Genomic DNA, 24,751 nt, shown 5'->3' with positions numbered 1-24,751 from the left:
AAAGAAACTCATAGACTAAAAGCCAAAGGATAGAAAACAGTATTCCATGCAACAGGAACCCAGAAAAAAGCAGGGTATTAGCTATTCTGTTTTCAGACAAGGTGAACTTCAAGCCAAAAATGATTAAAAGAGATAAAGAAGGCCACTACATACTTGTAAGCTGAAAACTACAAGAGGAAAAACTAACAATTATAAATATATATGAACCAAATACAGGAGCACTCAACTATATAAGACAAACACTTATGGACATAAAAAAACAAATACACAAGCAAACAATTGATAGGAGACCTTAACACCCCACTGTCACAAAGAGATAGATCAACTAAACAAAAAGTCAGCAAAGAAATAACAGAACTAAATCACACGTGCGAACAAATGGACTTAGTGGATGTTTACAGAGTGTTCCACCCAACCACATTAGAATATACCTTCTTCTAAGCTGCACATGGAACATTCTCCAAAATAGACCATATATTAACTCATAAAACATTCTTAAGTAAATGCAAAAGGATTGGAATTATCCTATGCATAATATCTGACCATAGTGCACTAAAACCAGAACTCAATGGCAAAAAAAACCCCTGCAAAATCTGCATAAATATATGGAAATTAAATAACAACCTTCTGAACAACCAGTGGGTTGCAGATGAAATCAAAGAAGAAATAAAACAATACCTACAATACAATGAAAATGCAGATACAACGTACTGTAACCTATAAGACACAATGAAAGCAGTCCTAAGAGAAAATATATAGCAATAAATAGTCATATCAAGAAAACGGAATGAGCACAAATAAATAATCCAATGCTACTTCTCAAGATTCTAGAAAAGGAAGAGCAAGTCAAACCCAAAGCTCATAGAAGAGAGGAAATTATAAAGATCAGAGCAGAAATTAATGCAAATGAAACCAAAAAATAAACAATACAAAGAATTAATGAATCAAAGAGCTGGGTTTTTTTTGAAACAACAAACAAAATAGATAAACAACCTCATCAAGAAAAAGAAAGAAAAAACTCAAATCCACGCAATAAGGACTGAAAAGAGGGATATCACTACATATCCCATGGAAATTCAAAAAATCATGAACACCTACTTTGAAAATTTCTGCTCACATAGGTTAGAACACAGAGAGGAAATGGACAGATTTCTAGAAACATATGAACTACCAAAGCTCAATCAAGAAGATACAGCAATTTTGAATAGCCCAATTATCAGCTACTGAAATTGAAAATGTGATTAAAAACTTACCAACAAAGAAAAAAGCCAAGGTCCTGATGGATTCACAGCTGAATGCTATAAGAAATTTGGAGAAGATTTAACACCAATATTCCTTAAACTCTTCAATGAAACTGAAAGAGAAGCAGTCCTCCATAATCATTCTTGGAGAAAAGTATCACTCTGATACCAAAACCAGAGAAAGACTCAACCAAAAAGGAGAACTGTAGACCAATATCACTCAGATTGATGCAAAGATTCTCCATAAAATACTGGAAAATAGAATGCAGTGAATCATCAAGAAGATTATACATCACGATCAAGTGGGATTTATTCCAAGAATGCAGGGATGGTTCAACTTATGCAAATCAATAATTGTAATACACCACATCAACAGAGCCAAAAATAAAAATCACATGATCATCTCAATAGATGAAGAAAAAGCTTTTGATAAAGTCCAACATCTTTCATGATTTAAAAAACACTATAGAAACTCAAAATAGATGGTATATACCTCAATCTCATAAAGGTCATCTATGACAAACAACAGCCAACATTCTACTAAATGGACAAAAATTGAAAGCCTTCACTCTTAAAGCAGGAACAAGACAAGGATGTCCACTATCAGCACTCCTATTCAATGTAGTTCTAGAAATATTAGCCAGAGCAATCAGGCAAGAGAGCAAAATAAAAAGAATAAGAATAGGAAAAGAAGAAGTTAAATTACGACTATTTGCAGACGACATGATACTCTGCATAGAAGACCCAAAAACTCCACTAAAAGACTATGAGAGGTAATAAACAAATTCAGCACTTCAGTTGGATATAAAGCCAACACTCAAAAATCAATAGCATTCCTGTGCAAAAACAAAAAACTGCATGAGAGAGAAATTATGGAAATATCACCTTTCACAATAGCATCTAAAAAAAATCAGATACTTAGGAATCAACATAACCAAGAGTGTAAAAGACCTATATGCTGAAAATTATACCATTCTAAAAAAGAAGACTGAAGAGGATATTAGAATATGGAAGGATATTCCTTGCTCTTGATTAGGAAGAACCAACATTGTGAAAATGGTCATACTTCCAAAATGTTATACAGATTTAATGTAATCCCAATCAAAATACCATTAACATACGTTACAGATCTAGAGAAAATATTCCTAAAATTCATTTGGAAACAGAAGAAACCTAGATTAGCAAAGATGATTCTGAGCAATAAAGGAAAGACAGGATATATCTCAATTAGTGACTTGAAATTATACTACAAAGATACAGTGATAAAATCAGCATGATATTGGTAAGGAAATAGTCCTGAGGATCAATGGAACAGATTAGAAGATGCAAACACTATTACAAAGACATGCAGCCACATAGTATTTGACAAAGGGGCTAAACATGTTCACTGGAAAAAAGATAACCTCTTTAATAAATGGTGTTGGAGAAACTGGCTTTCCACATGCTGAAGACTGAAAATAGATCCATGCCTATCACCATACACTAAACAAAAGTCAAAATGGATTAAGGATGTAAACATTAAAACAGAAACACTAAATCTTCTGGAAGACCAGGTAGGTAGAAATCTTGGAGACATATGGGTAGGCAGAGAATTCATCAATAAAAGGCAAACTGCACAGGAAATACTTCAAAGAATCAACAACTGGGATCTCATATTACTAAAGAGTCTTTGCACTTTAAAAGAAATCACCAACAAAGTGAAAAGAAAACCCACAGAATAGGAAAAAATTTTAGACAACAATTCCATGACAAAGGACTTATATCCAGAACATATAAAGAACTGAAAAACATCAAACCCTCAAATTCAAAGACCCTCTCCAAAAATGGGCATCAGAAATGAACACATAGTTCTCAGATGAAGCTACTTAAATGGCAAATAAATACATGAAGAAATGTTTACCATCACTGGTCATTTGAGAAATGCAAATTAAAACAGCATTGAGATTCATCTCACCTTGGAAAGAATGGCTGCCATCAAGAAATCAGCTGATAGCAAACATTGGCAAAGATGCAGGGGAAAAGGAACACTTCTCCACTATTGGTGGGAGTGCAGACTAGTCCACTCTGGAAATCAGTATGGAGATTCCTCAAAAATCTAGAGGTTCTTTTCAATCCAGCTATTCCCAGTATTTTCCCAGAAAAACTGAAAAGGTCATGTCTCAGTGGTACATGTGCACTCATGTTCATAGCAACACAGTTTGTGATAGCTAAATCTTGGAAACAACCAAATTGCCCATAAACCACAGCGTGGATTTAAAAATGTGGTATTTCTGTACAATGGAATACTGCTAAGCTATAAAAAGGATGATCTTGAGGCCTTTATAGGTTAATGGAGGCAACTTGAGAATATTCTCATTAGTGAAATAAACAAGATTCACATTGGTAAATATCACATTCTCTCTAGTGCAAAAATAATAAGAACTGACTGAATAATGTGATCCAAAAAGTGTAAAAAACATTGTGAAAGTGAAAGGGAAGGAAAGTGCTCTAAAGGGTACAATGGTATGTATAGTGTATAAGATAGATGACCATATTACTGAATTTCTATTGGAACATTGAACAGAAGGGTTTGCCCCTCAATGTTTGAGTGTCTAGCCACTTTTTATGCTTTGATTTTGTGACATTGGCAACTATTTTTAAGATGATAATGTGTAATGTATCAGCAGGGAATTTTATGATGTTAATTTTTTTGAATTTGGTATTGTTCTGCCTTTTTTTCTGTTTTGGTATTTTTTAAAATTTTCTTTTCTTTCTTTGAAAAAAGAACAATATGCAATATAACAACCACTGTTAAATTTCTTTCATTCTGTTTTGAAAACCTATGTTATTGTTGTTTTGGGTTTGTTGTTGTTGTTTATCTCTTTTACATTTTGTTTTTCTTTTCTGACATTTTTCTTTTTAAAGTAAAGTAAGGGATCAAGAAAAAGCAATTAAACAGCTGAAAGGTGATACAAATAAAACAATATAAAACTTATGTGTCAATGAAAAAGCAGAAGTCAACCAAATGACACAAAGACTTTGCTGAAGTCATGTTTCTGAAACATGAAAACAGAATCTGACATAGAGATAAGTGATACATATAGAACTCTTAAACAGCCATAACTAACATAAATGTATACTCAGACATACTAATGAAGATTCCAGAAATTCAGCACAAGAACAGAATATTACAAGCTGTGAGAGAAAAGAAACAGGTCACCTACAAAGGGTGCCCATCAGAATCATGACAGACTTCTTAATACAAATCCTCAAGTAATAGAGAATTTGGAGTGAAGTATTTAAAGTTCTAAAAGAAAACATCTTCCAGGAATCAGTGATATTCACTGACTGGGAGTAGAGAGAACAAGGCCACACCAGCAAACAAGTCCAGTTTGGGAACCAACACCATGCACAGGTTGTCACTAGACTGAAACAGACCCCAACCTCTCACCATGAGTCAGTGTCATTCACAGGTATAGAGTAGAGAGAACAAGGCCATACCAGCAAACAAGCCAGTCTGGGAACCAGTGCTATGCATGGGCCACCACTGAACTGGAACAGACCAACCCCAGCCTCTCCCCATGAGTCAGCACTATTTGTGGATGAGGGGTAGAGACAACAAGGCTATACCAGCAAGCAAGTCCAGTCTGGGAACTAGCACCATACACAGGCTGCCAGTGGACTGGAAGAGACAAGACTCCAGCCCCTTCCAGCACACAGGCTGGCAAACAAGTACCAACCCCCCCCCCACCACTAGTGTAAGCAGCTAACTTATCTGAAGAAACACAGGCTATGATGACAGCTATTGAGGTGAAATCCAATTGGATGCCTGTGATGCTTTGTTGTTTCACTAACATTGCAGGTCTAAGGCCAGTGGTCAGATCATAGGCTCAGAGGATAGTAGTACACAGTGGGATATCTATAGAGGGAATCTCCTTCTGAGGATTGCAGCCATTGTTGATTCCCTATGGTCTTGTTTTGGAAATCCTATACCATTTCCATTGTTTTATTGGGTTGGGTTTTATTCTCTTTTGTTTTGTTTGATTATATTAAATCCAATGGCAGGAGCAGCTATCTCAAAGATAGCAAGATATATCATGGTAGCAATTTAGGATTTACTATTGGCTTGTTTTGAAATCCTTTATTGCATTAACTGTTTTGTTTTTATTGTTTCTATTCTATTCTGTTCTATTTGATTTTTACTGTGCCCAAAGTTATCTGTGGCTATTTTGAAAATATCAAAAGGCATTATGGTAACTATTGTTGATTTTGTAATGTTTTGAAGTCCTGTATCTCTTACACTGCTTTTTTTTTTTTTTTTTTTTGGTTTTATTCTGTTTCGTCCTCTTTAAAAGAAATTTTTTTAAAAAAGAAAGCAACTTCTGAACAAGACTGATGAACTCTGGAAAACTATCTTTTAAATTTTTTTTTATTTTAAAGAGATTAAGACAAAAGAGGCCATAACAAAGCAGATCAAAACAATGTAAGCAACACAGTATTTTACCACAAGATAACTTGTAATTAACAGTAATGCCCATAATGTCTCTTTCTTTGAAATAGTTGAGGATAACTTCATATACAATAGTATCAAACATAACAAAATAGTATAAAACCATTCAAGAGAATGAAAGTATTACAGGTTATTCAGAACCAAATAACAGAGGACAAACAATGGCTACTGTATTATCTCAGTTTCCATAGAAAATTTGTTTATAATATTACACATAATAAAATCCAATAAGATACAATATGATAGAACCAATCAAAACAGAAGAACAAAAGCATAGTAGGACTTCAAAGTAAGATGATATTAAATCAGCACTGGCTATTATAATATCTTATTTTCTTCAAAGCAGCTGTTCATACTATTACAGACAATAAAATCAAACAAACCAGTATAAAATCATTCCAACTAATGAATGAAAACATTATAAGGCTTGAAAACAATGTAATGGGGAATCATGATTACCATAAACTCTTATGCACTCTTACCATTTCTTATACTAGGGAAACTATACGGTATTTATACATGTGAATTTGATTTATTTTGCTTATGAGTATGATCTCAAGTTGTGTCCATTTATTTATAAATATCTCAATGTGATCATTCATTATAGCTGAGTAGTACTCCATTGTATAAAAATACCACAACTTTTTTATTCATTCCTCAGTTGATGGACACTTAGGCTGTTTCCAAGATCTGGCTATTACAAATTGTGCTGCTATAAACATGGGTGCACATATGCAAACCTATCTTTTAAAATTAATGGAGAAATAAGATACTTCCATGGCAAAGAACAACTGACAAAATTCATGACCACCAAACTAAACTACAAAGAGTACTTAAAGATATCCTAGATAGAGACAAAAGTGACCACAATTCCAAGAATAACAATGGAAAGAAACCACACAAGGTGCCAATTCACAGGAGGACAAGCAATTAAACAGAGGAGGAAAAGCAGAGAAACAGCACTGGAACAAGAACATGACAAAGATGAGTCAACACATACCAGTTATAACCATCAATCTAAGTGGTTCACCAGTCAAAAGAAACAGACTGGCATAAGGGATTTGGAAACAAAATCCAACAATATACTATATACAAAAACCACATTTAACTCTAAAGGAAATTCATAGACTGAAAGTCAAAGGATGGAAAACAATACATCATGCAACAGGAACCTAGAAAAAAGCAAGGAAGCTGAGTGTGATGGCACATGCCTGTAATCTCAGCATTCAGGAGACTGAAGCAGGATTATTTCAAGGTTGAGATAACCTGGGCTACGCAGTGAGCTAAAGGCCAGTGTGAACTGCATAGTGAGATCTTTTCTCAAAAAGATGAAAAAAAGAAAGAAAGAAAGAAAGAAAGAAAGAAAGAAAGAAAGAAAGAAAGAAAGAAAGAAAGAAAGAGAAAGAAAAAATCAGGGGTAGCTAGTCTGTTAGTAAGCAATGCAAACTTCAAACCAAGAGTTATCAAAAGAGATCAAGAAGATCACTAGATACTTGTTAGGAGAAAATTTTAAGAGGAAGAGATAATAATTATTAATATGTATACACCAAATACGGGAGCATTCAGCTATTTAAGTCAAATATTAACAGACATGAAAAATAAAATAAGCAATATCACAATTGTAATAGAGAACCTTAATAGCTCATTGTCACAAAGACATAAATCAACTATACAAAAAATAAGCAAAGAAATATCAAAACTGAGCCAATCCTGTGAACAGATGGACTTAGTAGATGTTTACAGAATGTTCCACCCATGGAAATATACATTCTTCTCAGTTGCACATGGGACATTCTCTAAAACAGACTATATATTCCAGCCCTCTCCTGTGAGTCTGTGCCATTCACAGACTTCAGGCAAGGACAGCAAAAAGTCAATGAGAAACTAAGACCTCCTGTGAATTGGCATCTTGTGTGGGATGACTGGGGGAGAGCCAAATGCTAGGCTCTCCCAGTGGACAGGCTGGGAAAAAAGAAGAGCCAGCGTTCCTCCCCCCAACCCTCATAAGCAGCCCAGTTGATCCAGAAAAACACAGGTTGCAATGATAGCTAAGTACAATTTAATGCTCGTAGTGTTCAGTGTTTTGCTGATTGGCAGGCCTAAAGCTGGTAGTCTGATCATCTATTCAGAGGATAACAATACACAATGTAGAACCTATGGGAAATCTCCTTCTGAAAGTGGTGGCCATTGTTAATTTCCTATTAGCTTGTTTTGAAATCCTGTATCATTCTCATTGTTTTGTTTGGTTGGGTTTTATTTTGTTTTATCCTGTTTGATTTTGTTGTATCTGATGGCATGGGCAGCTATTTCATAGATAATAATGTATATTATGATAGCCATTTTTGATTTACTATTATCCTATTATGAAGTCCTTTATTGTATTCATTATTTTGATTTTTATTGGTTCTATTCTGTTTCTGCTTTGTTTGATTTTACTATGCCTGAATGTATGAGCAGCTATTTTGAAGAAAATAAGTCACATTATGGTAACAACTGTTGATTTCCTGTTACCTTGTTTTAAAATCCTGTATCACTTACAATCTTGTTTTCATTGGCTTTATTCTGTTTTATCTTCCTTGGTTTCATTCTCTTTAAAATAAAACTTTAAAAAAATTAAAATAAACCATTTACTAGCCCACAAAAAATGCTTAAGTAAATGCAAAGGAATTCAAATTATCTCATGCATATTATCTGACCATAGTGCCATGAAATTGGAAATTAATGGCAAAGTAAACTACAAAACTCCATAAACATATGGAAATCAAATAACATTCTCCTGACCAACTAATGGATTGCAAATGAAATTAAAGGAGAAATTCAACAATATCTACAGTTAAATGAAAATACAGATACAACATATTGGAATCTGAGAAACACAATGAAAAAGCAGTTCAAAGAGTAAAATTTATAGTGATATATTCTCATATCAGAAAAACAGAATGAGCACAAACTTTAAGAAAATATTGCACCTGAGGCTTCTAGAAAAAGAAGAGCAAATCAAACACAAAACACAAAACATGACGAGGATATCAGAAAATGTAAATATAACCCTTGCCCATATGAGGGAGGAAATTATAAAGATCAGAGCAGAAATTAACCCAGTTGAGACTAAGAAAACAATACAGAGAATTAATGAAATAAAGAATTGATGCTTTGAAAAAATAAATAAAATTGAAAAACCATTAGCCAATCTTATCAAAAAAGGGAAAAAAAGCCTCAAATTCCTGCACTGAGGAATAAAAAGATGAAATTACTACAGATCCTGTGGAAATACAGAAGCTCATCAATAGTTACTTAAATCTTTACTCCTATAGGATGGAAAACACATAAAAAAGGACAGCTTTCTAGGTATATATGAATTATCAATGTTGAATTAAGAAGATATAAAAATTCTGAATAGCCCAGTATCAGTCAATGAAATTAAAAATGTAATTAAAAATTTACCAACAAAAAAAGTCACAGTCCTGATGGATCCACCGTTGAATTCTATAAGAAATTTAGAGAAGATTTAAAGATAACAATAAACTCTTTAATAAAATTGAAAGGGAAGTAATTATCCCTAGCTGATTCCTGAAGGCAAGTATTACCCTGATACCAAAACCAGTGAAAAACCCAACCAAAAAAAGAAAACTACAGGATAATCTCTCTAGTGAACGTAAATACAAAACTTTTCACTAAAATAGTAGCAAATAGAATGCAACAAATCATCAAGAAGATTATACACCATGACCAAGTGGGATTTATCCCAGGAATGCAGAGATGATTCAATATATGCAAATAAATAAATAAAATACACCATATCAACAAAGCCAAACACAAAAATCACACAATTATCTCAATAGACACAGAAAATGTTTTTTATGAAGCCCAACACTCATTCATGAAAAGAACTCTACAGAAAATTGGAATAGATGCTCTTTATCTCAATCTAATAAGAGCCATCAATAACAAACCAACAGCCAACACCATAGGAAATGGAAAAAAACTGAAAACTTGCACTCTAAAATCAGGAACAAGAAAAGAATGTCCACTATCACAACTCCTAGTCAATATAATTCTGGAAACATTAACCAAAGCAATTAGACAAGAGAGAAAGAATAAAAAGAATAATAATAGGGGAAAAACTAAACTATCATTATTCACAGATGATATCAACTTTACATAGAAGACCATAAAAACTTCACCAAAAAACATCTAGATTTAATAACCAAATTCAGTAGCATAATTGGATAAAAAGTCAACACTCAAAAATCAATATAATTCCTGTACACAAACAATGAACTAATTGACAGAGAAATTAGGGAAACCATGTATCTCACAATACCAGCCCCCAAAATGAAATACTTAGGAATCAGTCTAACAGAGGAAGTAAAAGACATACACATTGAAAATTACAGTACTCTGAAAAAGAACATTGAAGAGGATATCAGAAAATGGAAATATAACCCTTGCTCATGAATAGGAAAACCATAGTGAATATGACTGTCCTTCCAAAACTGTTATGCAACTTTAATGCAATACCAATCAAAATATCTTTAGCATACCTCACAAAACTAGAGAAAATATTCTTAAAATTCATTTGGAACCAGAAGAGACCTAGAATAGCAAAACTAATTCTGGGTAACAAAGGCAAAGCAGGAGGCATAACAATCCTTAACTTGAAATTATACCACAAAGGTACAGTGATAAAATCAGCATGGTACTAGCAAAAAGAAAGAAAAGAAAAAAAAAGCAGACCTGAGGATCAGTGCAACAGATTAGAAGATGCAGACGCAACTACAAACACGCTCAGCCACTTTATCTTTGACAACGGTGCCAAACATGTTCAGTGGAAAGAGTCTCTTTAATGAGTGGTGCTGGAAAAACTGGCTCTCTATGTGCTGAAGACTAATACTAGACCCATGTCTATCACTATACATTAAACTAAAATCAAAATGGATCAAAGATCTAAATATTGAAACAAAACCACTCAAACTTCTGGAAGAGCACATAGGTAGAAATCTTGAAGACATAGGTGAAGGCAGAGAGTTTCTGAACAAAGCCAAACTGCACAGGAAATACTTCAAAGAATCAACAACAGGAAACTCATCTTATTAAAAAGCTTTCACACATTGAATAAATCACCACAGAGTGACTAGGCAACCCATGGAGTGGAAAAAATTTTAGCCAACTGTCCCTCAGACAAAGGACTTATACCTAGAACACATAAAGAACTGAAAAAAATCAGAACCCCAAATTCAAAGATTCAGTCTGAAAATGGGCATCTCAAATGAATACACATTTCTCAAATGAAGAAATACAAATGACAAATAAATATATGAAAAAATGTTCAGCGTCATTAGTCATTCAAGAGATGCAAATTAAAACAACACTGAGATTCCATCTTACTCCAGAAAGAATGGCTATTATCAAGAAATTAACCAATAATAAATGCTGGCAGTGCTACGTTAAAAAGGAACCCTTCTCCACTGTTGTGAGTGGTGCAATCTCCACAGTGTGGAGAATCCTCAGAAAGCTAAGATTAGAGGTCCCATTTGACCCAGCTCTTCTGAACATTTTACCAGAAGAATAAAAACATCATACCACAGCAATATATGTGAATTCATGTTTATAGGAACACAATTGGTAATGGCTAAATCTTGGAAACAAACCAAATGTCCATCAACTGAGGAATGTATAAAAAAGATGTAATAATTTTATACAATGGGATACTACTCAGCAATAAAGAAGGATAAACTTGAGACTTTTATAGTATAAATGAGCGCAACTTGAGACTATACTCATTAGTGAAATAAATCAGACTCACATGTGTAAACACTGTATTGTCTCCCTGGTGTCAGAAACTGAAAAAGTAAATAAGGTCTGAAGTGTATGTTAGATATTGTGAAATGGAAAGAAATTGTAAGGATAAAGGAATGAGGATGAGGGAACGGGGAAAGGAAAGAAGGGAAAAGAAAAAAATTCAAGGTAGCTATCCTAGTAGTGTCTTTTAGTTTGCTGAAAACAAAGGTTCCTTACTTTACATAAAAAAATTGTAGAAATTTTTATACCCATATCTTGTACCAAGTAACTACTTTAAAGGTAATAACATGTGATGTATTAACTATTGTTATTGTCCTATCATCTTATTATAAAATTCTGTTTTATGTTGTTCCTTAAAATAAAAAAGAAAATAAGAGGGAGAGAATAAGAAGGTATAAGTCTGAGTACTGGGGGGTGAATATGATCAAAATACATTATATACAGTGAAATCGCCCTCAACTGTACAACTATGAAGAAAGATGATGAGGAATGGGGAGACAATGAGGGAATGATTAATCTATGTGTATATATGAATCTGCCCGAAGTGAAACCCATGAAGCTGCATAATTATCATGTACTAATAAAACAGATCTGAAGAAATAAAGAATTAGTTTCCTAAGGAATTCCTGTATTGTAAAACAATGTTTAAATGCATACAGGGAATTAAAATGGTATGGCACAATGATGCCTCACCTCCATAAAACAGCACTCACCTTTCACAGGTGTACAGTGAGGTGGAGGTCAGGCTTGTTTGTTTTCTTTTGAATCAGGATGAGGCAGTCCTGAAGTGTGAAAGATAGAGGGCTCCTCCCAAAGACACCTACTTGCTGCACTGTTTACATTGTAAAGAGTTTGGCAGGGAAACTCATGATCTCACCGGTGCAATGAAGTAGGATACAACCCTGAAAAATAGCAGCAGTAGAACCGTACATTAAGATCTAAAAGCTGCCACAACCCATTCATTAACATCCTGCTCCCTCCTACTCACAGTCATCTAATGCTGGTAATTTGTAACCTTGATATTTTCCTAGGGAAACTGTGAGAAAAGCAGAAGAAAATTTGCATCCCCTGGAAACAGTTCCTAAAAACTGGGGCTGCTTGCTTCTGTTGAGTTTCTGTGGAATACTGTGGTTTTTAAATCCCAGTAGTCATAAAATTTGAAATAAATACCTGCAAATCTACAACCCAAGAGTTCACTCCTCAGTCTTCAAAGAAAATAATTCTAAATCTATTAATAGAAGATGAAAATCTGGAAACCTCCATGGTGTGAAATTCAGAAACTCATTTTATTTCAGGATCCAACTTGTTTATTAATAAATATATTTAGGTCTATTTATGCCAAATACAATTTAAATGACTAATGTTTAGTCTATTAAATCTTATGTAATTTGATTCTGGATTACATTACTGGATCTTCTTCTGTACTTCCCAGGGAAGATGCTTTTACTAATGCTTTCCTTTTGAATTCCAAGAAATTGAACAAAGATTATTCTGACTTTTTAAAAAAATATAAGACAAACACAGATCAGACTTGCCTCCTTTCTAGTTTTCATTTCTCAATTTATTTAATCAGTGATATTTGTTGCACACCCACTATGTACCAGCACCCATGTTAGATACTAAAAAATAAAAGACTGAATGTGTCAAACATGGTACCCCACCCTCAGCAAAATCCAGTAGAAAGAAATTAGATGGATAATGCTAATGGCCTATCTAACATGCACGCCCACTAAGATCTTCCAAACAGAATTTGAGCTCATGGTCAAATCTATCCCTAGTGTTACTGACGGGGCAGGTGAAATTTTTGGCAGTGAGTCATGGGTATACAAGGGATTTCCACCTTACTTTTCAGACATTTTCTCTTTCTCCAGATGATGTTGTTTATGGACTATGGCTCTGCAACATGTGCAAGCCTGAGGATGCCTGGAGCTATCTCTTGAAGAGACACAAGAGCTAGCTCTAAGGGGCACCAGAGAAATGAAGCCAGAATGAATGAATGAAGATGACTGAAAAGCTGGCCTGTGTCTGGGCTTCTAGACAATGAATTTCTCACTTGGATTTTCTTGCACTGGCAAACAAAATTGCCCAACACACCTATATCAATAGTTGTTCCCACCAAGAAACCCAAGGTTTGCACGGATTTTTTTCTCAAAAATGATAGTGACATTTATAGTATAAACATTTGATGATATTGGGATTAGCTGTGCTCAGTAAAGAATTTTGACATTATTGAACTTTTTCTCCTCTCTCTCCCCTCTCCCTTCTTTGTCCTCTTCTCTCTCTCTCTCTCTATCTCTCTCTCTCTCTCTCCCTCTCCCTCTCCCTCTCCCTCTCCCTCTCCCTCTCTCTCTGAGGTTTCTGCATCCTTTTCCTTTCTCCCACCTAATTTAACTTAAATTGCAACCTGAGAAATCTAAGTTAGGCATAAGAAAGCTTTTAAAACTGTGAGCATTTCAGTAGTTCTACTTTCAGTCATTAAAAACTTTTTCTTAGTAAAATATCTTTAACATTACAATTTAGTTGTATTCACCTGGCATGGCTTTAAAGCAGTTAAGCTGAAGCAAGGGCATAGACAATGAATAGATAGTGGATAAGCTCCAAGAGAGGTTTCAGCTCTGGCAGCTGCTGAACCATGGCTGTTTGTACAGCAGGTATAACAAAAAATGTTAACTGAACTCTGTTCATTGATGGCCTCAACAGAAGAAAGGCAAATAGTGAAGAATGAAAAAGAGCATGTATAGTAGCCCAGTTGAGGAATGACAGCCATCACTTATATGACCTATTCTACCTCTGAGGGTCTGCTGGCCTTGACCTGGCAGTGGCTTTGGTTTTTCACTCAGACAAATATCATAGACACGAAGGATGTCATTCATTCTGTGCATAAACCATCTTGGGTTCAAAAAGAGTGGTAATGACCAAGGAACAAAGGGAACATTCTGGAACTGGATTTATAAAAATTGTGTTACCATGTTGGCCCACAAAACAGGAAGGTTAATTGAAAGCACCCCATCTTACCCACTATCTCTAACCTTGTTTACCCTTTATTGTCATCAGCTACATAAGTTCCTACACTAAAAAAGAAAACATAAGGGTATCTGAGATACCCAAAAGCATATTCAGAGTTCATACACTTTGGAATGACTGCAGGTGATCATTATTTAATGATCAAATTATATTATGTAATATCAAAAGAGTGGAGCCAATATATAAAATGGAACACTAAAATGCCAACACTCTCAAATCTTTTGCTTTACATTTCTGAAGTGTGTAAGCATGAACTTTTAATGTTTTATTGGTTTTATGTTTAGTGTTTATTTTTAATTGCTTATTATTTTTTAATGTTTATTATTTGTAATGTTTATTATTTCAATGTTTTTATTTTTATTTTAAAAAACAGATAAAAAGGATATAAACAATACAGAATTTCAGAAAAATAAACAGTAAAAAATCACCAGTCGATAAGTTACATACCGTCATCTTAGAAATAGTTGCTTCAGTTACAAAATTAAAGCATACAAAGTGATATTCAAACAATGACTGCAAACAGTTCTGTTCAACGATCCAACAAGAACTTAGTAATGTGGTTATCAGTCTTACACACTTGTTTTTTATCTTAAAGAGGGTAAGATTAAACATAACAAAACAGTTTATAAGGAAACAATTTAAAGAAACATAGATTTCAAAGCAAGTCCACTGGAGATCTTCACTGTCTATCTTATTTTCTCTAGTTTTCTTCCAAATAGTTGTCCCCATTTTCACACACATTAAATATATACTGAACATTATAGAAGTAATCAGATCATTACAGGATGATGAAAGCTTTTTAGGTCTTCAAGACCTGATTTTGGGGAAGTCAATAATGTCTACCATAATGTTTCTCAGTCTCTTCGTAGTAGCTATCTTTATCTTTCCATAAACTGAAATTGAACATAAGGGACTAAACTAATATCACTCTGAACAGTGAGTAATAGTATTGCTAGATTTCATATCATAATGCTACAGAATTAGTACTGGGTTTCTTAGTGTCTCTTCTTCAGAGCATCTGTTCATGTATTATATAATCTGTTCCCATAAGTAGTTTATAAATTCTTCCCATGTGTGAATCTCTACATGTATATCTATCCTTTCTGTATTACAGGGAAAAACAGATCAAAACAAGACAACAAAATAAATTCCTAGAAAAACATGAAATAAAAAAGACATATAGGACCACAATATTAGGTGATCTACAGTAGTTACTATGCTTTCTCTTGTTATTTTCAATAGAATTGTCCACATTATCAGGCATAATATAAGTGAACATAACATTACATAGCTATTTTAATAAAAACACAACTTTGAAGATATTGTAGAACTTGAAAGTTAATAATCAAAACCAGAATGTCATCTTGTCATCTTCAGAGTAGTTGCCTCTACTCTTAGACTTGATACTATCAAGCATAGCAAATTTGAATGAAATCAGTCGAGGCTAAATAGCAGTCTAACAAACTAGCTTCAAATAAGATCAGTCATAGAAAGACAATGTAACTAATACAGGGTTTCAGTGTAAGTTAATAGGAAATTAAGGATAGTTACTATGGTATAACCTGCTATTTTTGGGTTAGCTGTCTGAGTGCTCAAATCTAATATGAGTAGACAGACCGGAACAAAATATAATCAAACTAAACAGAGCGATAAGACTACTGTCACTTTTAAATCCTGATACACAATTAAAAATATCCTCTGCATTCTTTTTTTAGACAGTTCTTCCCTTTTCCCTTTCTCAGGGTGCTTTGTATATTTTGGGTCCTGCTAGCTCTTTTAGTTTTTAGATTAGGAGGCCAACCTGTTATCTGAGTGTTGCTAAACCTTTTTACCCCTGAGCTTGATCTTGAGCTGTACTCCTTTACTTACTAAAGTCACAAGGTTTTCCTTCCTTCCAGCTGTGTAGTTCTACACAGCGCAAAAGTGTCATAGCTTTCCAATCTATCTGTAGCTGCTGGATGAGTTGTCGCTATTTCTCTCTGGTTTCCTGTCATATATAGCATTGTTTTATATTTTTTAATGTTTATTATTTGTAATGTTTATTATTTAATGTTTATTAATTTAATGCTTTTATTATTATTTTAATGTTTATTATTTTTCTTTGAAAATATCTCAATATCAAATTTTAATCTTGGTGAAAATATTTTAAATTTATTCATTTATTAGTCTGTGTTGCTAAATAAAGCAAATGTTGCTAATTCTATTTTTGAATATTTTTAAATTTTTTGTCTCTATCATATTCTGAACCCAAGAAGAGATTACCATGTTCAAAATACTATAACAAAGCTGGTTCTTCTAGCTACTGTGGATAGACCCCACAATCAACTGAGTATTTTAAAGTACACTTTTAAAGCTATCACAGTTTAAATATATAGAAAAAAATGTTCACTATTTTTCACCATGAAAATACTACCTTATACTTCTGTTACTTTTGTTTTTATTACTTTTTTGCATGAATTATTGCATTTTATTTTTTACTTTTCTGTGAACTTAGTCTCCTCATGTCAATATTAAAAACTGAATGTACAAAACCCATGAAAACACACTTTGCTGGTTCAAAACTAGAACTTGAACTGAAATTTCCCAACAACTAGTTCCTATAAAAATAAGTTCTTATACCAATTCTGATTGGCTTGAAGGCCACTGACAATGTGCCCTCTGAGCAATTCATCTCTGTCCCTGATTGTTACCTTATTATTTTAGACTGTGATTAATTTGTTATTTCAAATTAATTTCAGAATTTTAAAATCTTTGAGGGCCATACCCACATGACTTCTCATTGCTAAATCTTTAAAGTCTCAAACAGAGTAGAGCTTCACCCCACATAAATGGGAGTAAGCAGAAGGTACCTGCATGGCATCACATCCATCTTCTCCAGAGGTTCCTAAACACAATAGTAGAAGTCATATGAAAGCATTGTCCCCTGACTTATTCACCTCCAACAGGATCCAAAGAAAGCCCAAAGGTACCTCTTGACCCAAAACACCCAGCATTCAAAGGCTCACCAGCATTACCTTGAATTCCCTACGACAAGTCTCATTATCTTCCATATCTTCATACAAAGCAGGTACCCTAAAAAGGCCCAGATTCTCAGATCATCTAGAATCTTCTTTATTTCCATTCCCATAAAGTGCTTCACAGCTCCTGCTCATCCTCATCTTCCACTCCTCCCCAACTCCTGGAACAGATATTTTGCTGCCCTCTGCAATTCATGGTCCATTCTTTGCAAAACTCCTATATGCTCACTGTCTCTAAAGGTTTCCTTCTTTTTCTTACTCTAAATATAACCTGGGTCTTTCCTAAGGATGCTGTTTTCCCTTCAGCAATTTAGCCAATAGTCTCAGTCAATGGTCTTTTTTTTCCTCCCACAACCCCTTGTATCACTTGGATGTCTCATGCATCTCCAAGGTGACATTTCTGAGTGGATACCTGTTCTCCCCTACTCAAACTCCTTCATCACAGTTGTCCCTATTTTATTGGTGGCAGCTCTGTCTTTTCAGTATTCAGGTCAAAAATCTTGGCATCACTCTTGATTTCATTTTCCATCATACCCTACATTTGACCTATTAGGAAATCCTACTGGCTCTATTTTTTTTTTTTTTTTGTGGTACTGGGAATCAGACTCCATGTGCTTGCAAGGCAGGTGTTTATGCTACTGAGCTAAATCCCCAGCCCACTGACTCTACTTTTATTTTTTAATTTTATTTTGATATTTATATTATCATTATTATTTTATTTTAGTATTTTAAGGCAAGAGCTCACTATGAAGTTCAGCCCAGCCTTCAACTCACAGTGATCCTTCCTTCTACCACAGCCTCCACAGTGCTGGGACTCCAGGATGCACCACAAAGCCTGCTTCTATTTTTAAAGTCTATCCCCAAACAAGCCTCTTCTTGTTTCCCTCACTCTACCCAATGACCCACTACCACCTCCTGCCTGGATTCCCACAATGGCATCTATAAAGTTTCTCTGCTTCTACCTCTCAGTCTTCTCTCCACATAGCAAGAAAAGTAAGTCTTTGACTACATTAGTCAGATCACATCATCACTCCTTGGGAAATTTTTCAAAGCCTGCTCTTTGATGCAAAGTAGCAAAAGCTAAAGTCCTTACAATGGCCTTTCAGGTCCTGCATGAGCTGGCCCTTTAGCCCACAGATCCTTTCTCCTACTCTGTGTCATTACTGTGTTCTAGCCACTGCACTCCCCAGTGTTACCCAAGGGATCTGACATATACAGTGTACTACGCTTTGTGCATTTGAACTTCAAACATCCTCTGCTTAGAACACTCTTCATCCTGATACCTCCAGTAGGCTTCCCCATGTCCCTCACCTGCTTCATGCTTTCTCCTAGCTTTTACTCCCTCTAACATCTGTACATATTTCCTTCGTGTTAAAATTTTGTCATGTACCCCCTGTGAAAATGTAATGGTGGGAGTCTGACCTCACTTTGTTTTGCTCACTAAAGTCTCCCACGTGTCTGTGTCAATCAGAATGATTGCCCAGTGTTCCCACAACACTGACCCACCAGATGGTAACCTCACCCTTCAATAGACCCAAGACACTAGAGGCATCCAAAACTTTTAGTGTTAACACCCACAGCCAACCAGTCAGGAAGTCCTGTTGCCTCAACCTTCAAAATAATTGCTCAATTTTATGTTGAAGGAAGAATTGGGAAGGTAGCCAATAATATGACTCAATCTCACTTGCTCTACTCTTTTTACATATCTCACATACTGATAGGCCCTTAATAACTTGTGTCTAAATTGGTACTCTTGCTAAATATTGATATTGAATTTACATGTGTCTGGACTGACTTCTACTTTGTATAGAGTTCATTAACTTCCTAAGTACTGCAACCATGTTCAAGGTAGTTTATAAATCTTACAGGTGCAATTTAATTCTTCTAGCATTGAAGGCTCAGTGTTAATAGTACATGGCAATGTAGATAGGCACTTCACTATCAGGAAAGTCACACATCAGAGTTCTAGAGATACTATTTGAAAGTCAAGCCAAGTCAACATCTTTATTACTGTACTAAGAATTCTACTGGGTATTAGAGATTAAGAAAATACAGAATTCATCTAAGATAGAACACAGATATTTTAATAATGTGATAAATGGAATATAAGCATTGATACAGAGAAGATTCATTCACACTGTAAGTCACAGAAAGGTAAGTCAGAGTTTATCAGGAATATAACATGGGAGAAAGACATTCTCAGCAAGGAAAATTTGAACAAATCTTTTTGTTTATTGTTAAGCTTCTGTTTTTTATTGTAAGTGATAGTTCTGCTGTCCGTAGGAGGGCAGACTGGAAGGAAACATTCAATTCATGAACTAGAATGTATGTATTGTGTAAGGATTTGGATTAAATCTTTTCCAAAATCTGCTGTGAAATCTTGCTACATGATGACTCAAATGAACAAAAAAGGACTATATTAATTTTGCCAAGTTTTGACTAGAATGTTTTTGGCAAGGTTTGCATGAATAATATTATTTGATGTATCTGATGCCAAAACTGAAATATTAATAGACTATGTTAAGATTTAAATATAGGCATAAACATGTCTCTGAAATGCATACTAATTAGGAGAAAAAATAATCTGAAGCTATTTCTCTCTGTGAAGAATTAGAATTGGGAACAGCTATAATCTGTCCTTGCATTTTCCTTGAAAGTAAAATTGTCAAACAACAAAGAACAAAAATACCTGCTCCTATTCAACAGGCCAGGGATAATACTGTTTTAACTCTGTTTTAGGAAATTCTGACTACTTCTTATGAAAACATTTTCTTCTGGAATCTGTAGGTTAGTCTAGACACTGCCTTTATAACAGGCAAGGGTGAATATATTTACATCTACAAACCAAAACTACACAAATTTCACCTTTCCTCAGGAATAATGTATTCCTTTTGACATCCTGCAAGCCATTGTAAAAAATAGAACTGGATGAGAATACTAATCCAGGAATTAGGTAATTATCTCTAAAAACCTGTCTCCCTTCCTGTAAAATGGAAATAGTTAAGATTTACCTTATCTCACAAACTATTTGTGAGGTCCAATGAGACAACACATCTGAAAGTACATCATAAATACTAAAATATATGCAAATAGAAGCTTGTCTATTGATGTTCTCAGCAACATGATTCATGCTAGCCAAAAAAAGAGAAACAGTTTCAAATGTCTATTAACTCATACATGGGTAAACAAAGTGCAGTACATCTACTTAATGGAGTATTATCTGACTAAAAACTGTAATGAAGACTGATACATGTTATTATATGGATAAAACTTGAAAACATTATAAGAAATTAGACCCCAAAGCCCATTTATACACAGAGACTCCTCATTTAGTGACTGAGTTCCATTCCTTCAGCTAGATCATTAAATGAGTTCGCCACTAAATGAGGAATTTTATACAGTATATACAAGATTGAGAACAAAGAGATGGTTAAAACTCACTTCAACTTGATGACTTTGCTTTTACTTGCATAACTCTTACATGTAGTACTGCAATGTTTAACAGAGTATAAACCACAAGACTGTACTATACAACAAAACCAGCAAAAATTACGTACTCTGTGAACAAGGTGTACTGTACAAAAAGACAGAAACTATCAACAAGATATATGAGCTGTACAAAAAAATTTTAAAGGACAGGTTGGAAGTAATCAACATATTTTAAATCCAAACAACATGCCAAGTCTAAACAGTTTCTAAGTGAGTAGGTCACTAAATGAGGAAATGTAGCTTTACTTATATGAAATTTCCAAGCATAGTGTAGTGGCTCATATCTGTAATGTCAACACTCAGGAGGCTGAGGCAGAAAGATCACCACAAGTTCAAGATCAGCCTGAGCTCCATAGTGAGACCCTGTCTCAAACCCTCTCCACCCACCCGCACCAAAAAAAAAACTCCAGAGAAAGTTAATCCATACAGAAAAAAATAAATTTGTAATTGTCAGAAGTTGAGGGGAGGACACCAGGAAGTCACTTCTAAGGAGCGCAGGGGTCATAGCTATGCAACTTGACACCACTGAATCATGAACTTTACAGAATAAATAGATGCATTTAAATTAAGTTCCTAAATTATGTAACACAAATACAAAATACAAATCTTTAATTTTTTTTTATTATGTATGAGTCTGTTGATTTCCAAGTTAGGGTTTTTTTCACTCAGAATATGATACAATTCTTTTTTCAAAAAGAAAAACTCTTGGGTACTTAGAGGTGCCGTACCAGCTTCTGGAAAATAGATGAGGAAACAACTAGCACTTGAAAGACAGCAGGGATAGCGAAGGCACTGGGCTTTGTAAACACAATACCTCAGGAATTCATTTATAAAACAAGTGCTGTGAAGACACGGAGTCTCCCTTCTCGGGAATTAGTTGTATTTTCACATCACTTTTCGCTCAAAGTAGCTCTTTGTGTTTATTTTGAGCCAGCTCTACCTGGATGGAGCCGGGTGTGTGAGTGTGTGTGTGTGTGTGTGTGTGTGTGTGTGTGTGTGCGCATGCGTGTGTGTGTGTGATGTGCATGTGCTTGCAACAAATGGAAAAAGTGGATATCAAGCACAATTTGACCCATGCTACCACTAACACTTCTCATGCTCTCACCACTTCACATGTTTTAGAGTATTTCTTAATTTTTAAAAAATTTTAATAAGTATTTTTTAAAATATCAATTAGTAGAAAATGACCAAAAATATAATATTGAAATGTACAGTCAGATTACATCACAGCATCATCTCAAATCTGCCACAGCATTTATTTCCTAGTCACAAACTGTTCCCAAACAAAAACAAATATAATTTTATTTAGTTTGGTCATTTTGTAAGAACAAATAAGGAACAGAGATAAGACCAAAAAAGTACTTATGGTGAAAATCACAACATGAGCTTTCAGGGGAATTACCTGTAATGTGTCATAGTACTGATTTTTATCTTTTAACCCAGAGGAATAGCATGGAATAATAGATGAATAAGGAATTCTTTAAATAATTAAAGCACATTTAAGAACCGATGTGAAAGCAAAACAGGTTAAAGAAGCAACAAGCATCCATTGCTTTTAGTGTGAAAGTGGGAAAAGAAGAAGACACCAAGGGCTGTAAATACGTGTCTCTGAGAGGATGTGAGACGTGTGACAGATGGGCCCAGTCTCCCTGAGTCCACAGGTGCTTTGTGACTTTCTTGTAACAAAGATGGCATAACTTTACAATGAGAGAAAAGAAGTTAACTGCAAATAAAAACACTGGCATTGTTTTAATTCACTTCTATAAAAAGTTGTTCTCTAAGGCCAGCTTCTCTGATTTCGGAAAGATTAATATTAGTGATACATAAAACAAGGACAGTTCAAAGGAACTGTCCTTAAAAGACAGAAAATGTTAAGCCACTTATACTATTTACTAGATTTTCCTTTTTTCAGATTTTTGGTGTTCACTAGGGACTCCACCTAAATTATAGAATGCTTTTAGAGAAATGCTCTTTTTTTACAATTTTATGACATTTTAAAAAATAATTTGCAATTAGGACATTGAATGCAAACAGCAGATGATTTCCAGGTTTTTTCTTAAGAAGCTAGAATATTTTTGTTCATACAATTATTTGCATGGGCAAAATCTATTTTCACAGAAAGTATAAAAGTAAAGTTCAGATTGTCATGTGGGCAAATATAGTAACTGCATGTGATTCTTACCTACAAAAAAGAATGATCCTCTCTGGAATAAGAAAGAATTCCCCCTGCCTGACTTTAAACTGGAACATCATATTTATTTCTGCCTTGCACTCAAACCAAAACATTGATTCTCAGGTCTCCAGTCTATTGGTCTTGGAGCTGAAAAAACAATATTACATCTTCTGGATCCAGGTTTCAGACTCATTCCTGCAGATCTGAGAAGTTATCAATCTCCAAAACCACGTAAGCCAGTTCCTTACCATAAATTTCTAGAAATGGTGTGTGTTTACATATGTGTATGTGTGCAGACATACATACACACACACATACACATATTTTATTTCTCTAAATAAGTCTAATATACACATAGGATTCAAGGAAATATGATCCCAGAGAAGCTAAGAACCTTGAAGGATCATATATTTTCAAAAATCTTAGAAGCAATCTCTCCTAACATCAGTGCCTCAAGACTTGTAAAAGGACTTAGAAATACTGAAGAAATATATGCTAGCTTCTCTTTTGTTTCATATAAACTTAAATGAATCTCCGATTTGGCATATAAACTAGCAGCTAGGGTTTACTCTGTCTCCTTCCATCTGGTATATTCAGACATAAGTGAATGGTATCTGAAAGATTATAAATAAATGGATTTGCTACACCATGCAAAAAGACAAACTTATAATGCATATCCTTTCAGCTATGATAGCTACCTGCAACAATGATGAATGATAAATATATTCTTGCAGGTGAGTCATAGATAAAAAGAATACTAGCCAAGCAGTAGTTGCAGCAGATCAATCAGGCCTGGGAATTGTTTTGATCAATTCAATTTCACTTGACATAGGAAAATTTTTATTAAACCTCAGAAAATACAGGCATTTCTGGAATTGAAGTAAAAAAATATAAAGAAATTTTTAAAAGGAATTAATCTTGCCATTCAGAAGAGAAGCCAAAGGGATCAAAAAATATCTGGGAAATAAGTAATTTTTTTAGAGATTAAGAACTAAACTTTTAAAACAAGACATTATAATGGCTAGTGATGATTTATTATCACCTTGTTTTGAAGTCCCACCAAGCTTATGTTCTTCTGTCTCCATCGATTATATCATGTTTTATCTTATTGGATTTTATTATATGTGATAGTATAAATAAATTTTTATAGACAAGGAGATAATATAGTAACCACTGTTCATTTTCTGTTAGTTGGTTCTGAATACCCTGTAATACTTTCAATCTCTTGAATGGTTTTACATTGTCTTGGTATGTTTGATACAATAGTGTATGAAGGTATACTCAAATATTTCAAGGAAAGAGACACTATAGTAGCTACCGTTATGTCGGATTGTCTTGTGGTGAAACACTATGTTGCTTAAATTGTTCTGTTCTGACCTGTGTTGTTATGTCCTCTTTTATCTTAATTTAAAAAAAAAAGAACTAAACTTTAAAAATTTGGTGATAAAATCTAGGGGAAAATATGCAGAAAGTGAGAACAAAAGCAAGTAAACGAACAGGGGAAAATTTCTCAGCC

At 34.3% G+C, this 24,751-nt stretch overlaps 1 long non-coding RNA gene across 1 annotated transcript in view; it reads right to left on the bottom strand.

The window, feature by feature from the left end:
- The window catches only part of LOC134475455 (uncharacterized), a 118,643-nt gene that overhangs the window by 39,558 nt on the left and 54,334 nt on the right, over positions 1-24,751 (bottom strand). Inside the window, exon 2 of the long non-coding RNA XR_010046587.1 lies at positions 12,246-12,434. This is a non-coding gene — a long non-coding RNA (uncharacterized LOC134475455). The remainder of the gene's footprint in view (positions 1-12,245; positions 12,435-24,751) is intronic.

This window comes from Cavia porcellus, unplaced genomic scaffold (genome assembly GCF_034190915.1).
Source record: "Cavia porcellus strain 051 isolate PalLab524CR breed Dunkin Hartley unplaced genomic scaffold, mCavPor4.1 scaffold_1, whole genome shotgun sequence".
Lineage (NCBI taxonomy): Eukaryota > Metazoa > Chordata > Mammalia > Rodentia > Caviidae > Cavia > Cavia porcellus.
Note: the sequence above shows the minus strand (reverse complement) of the source record. Positions and strands in the feature narration are given on the sequence as shown.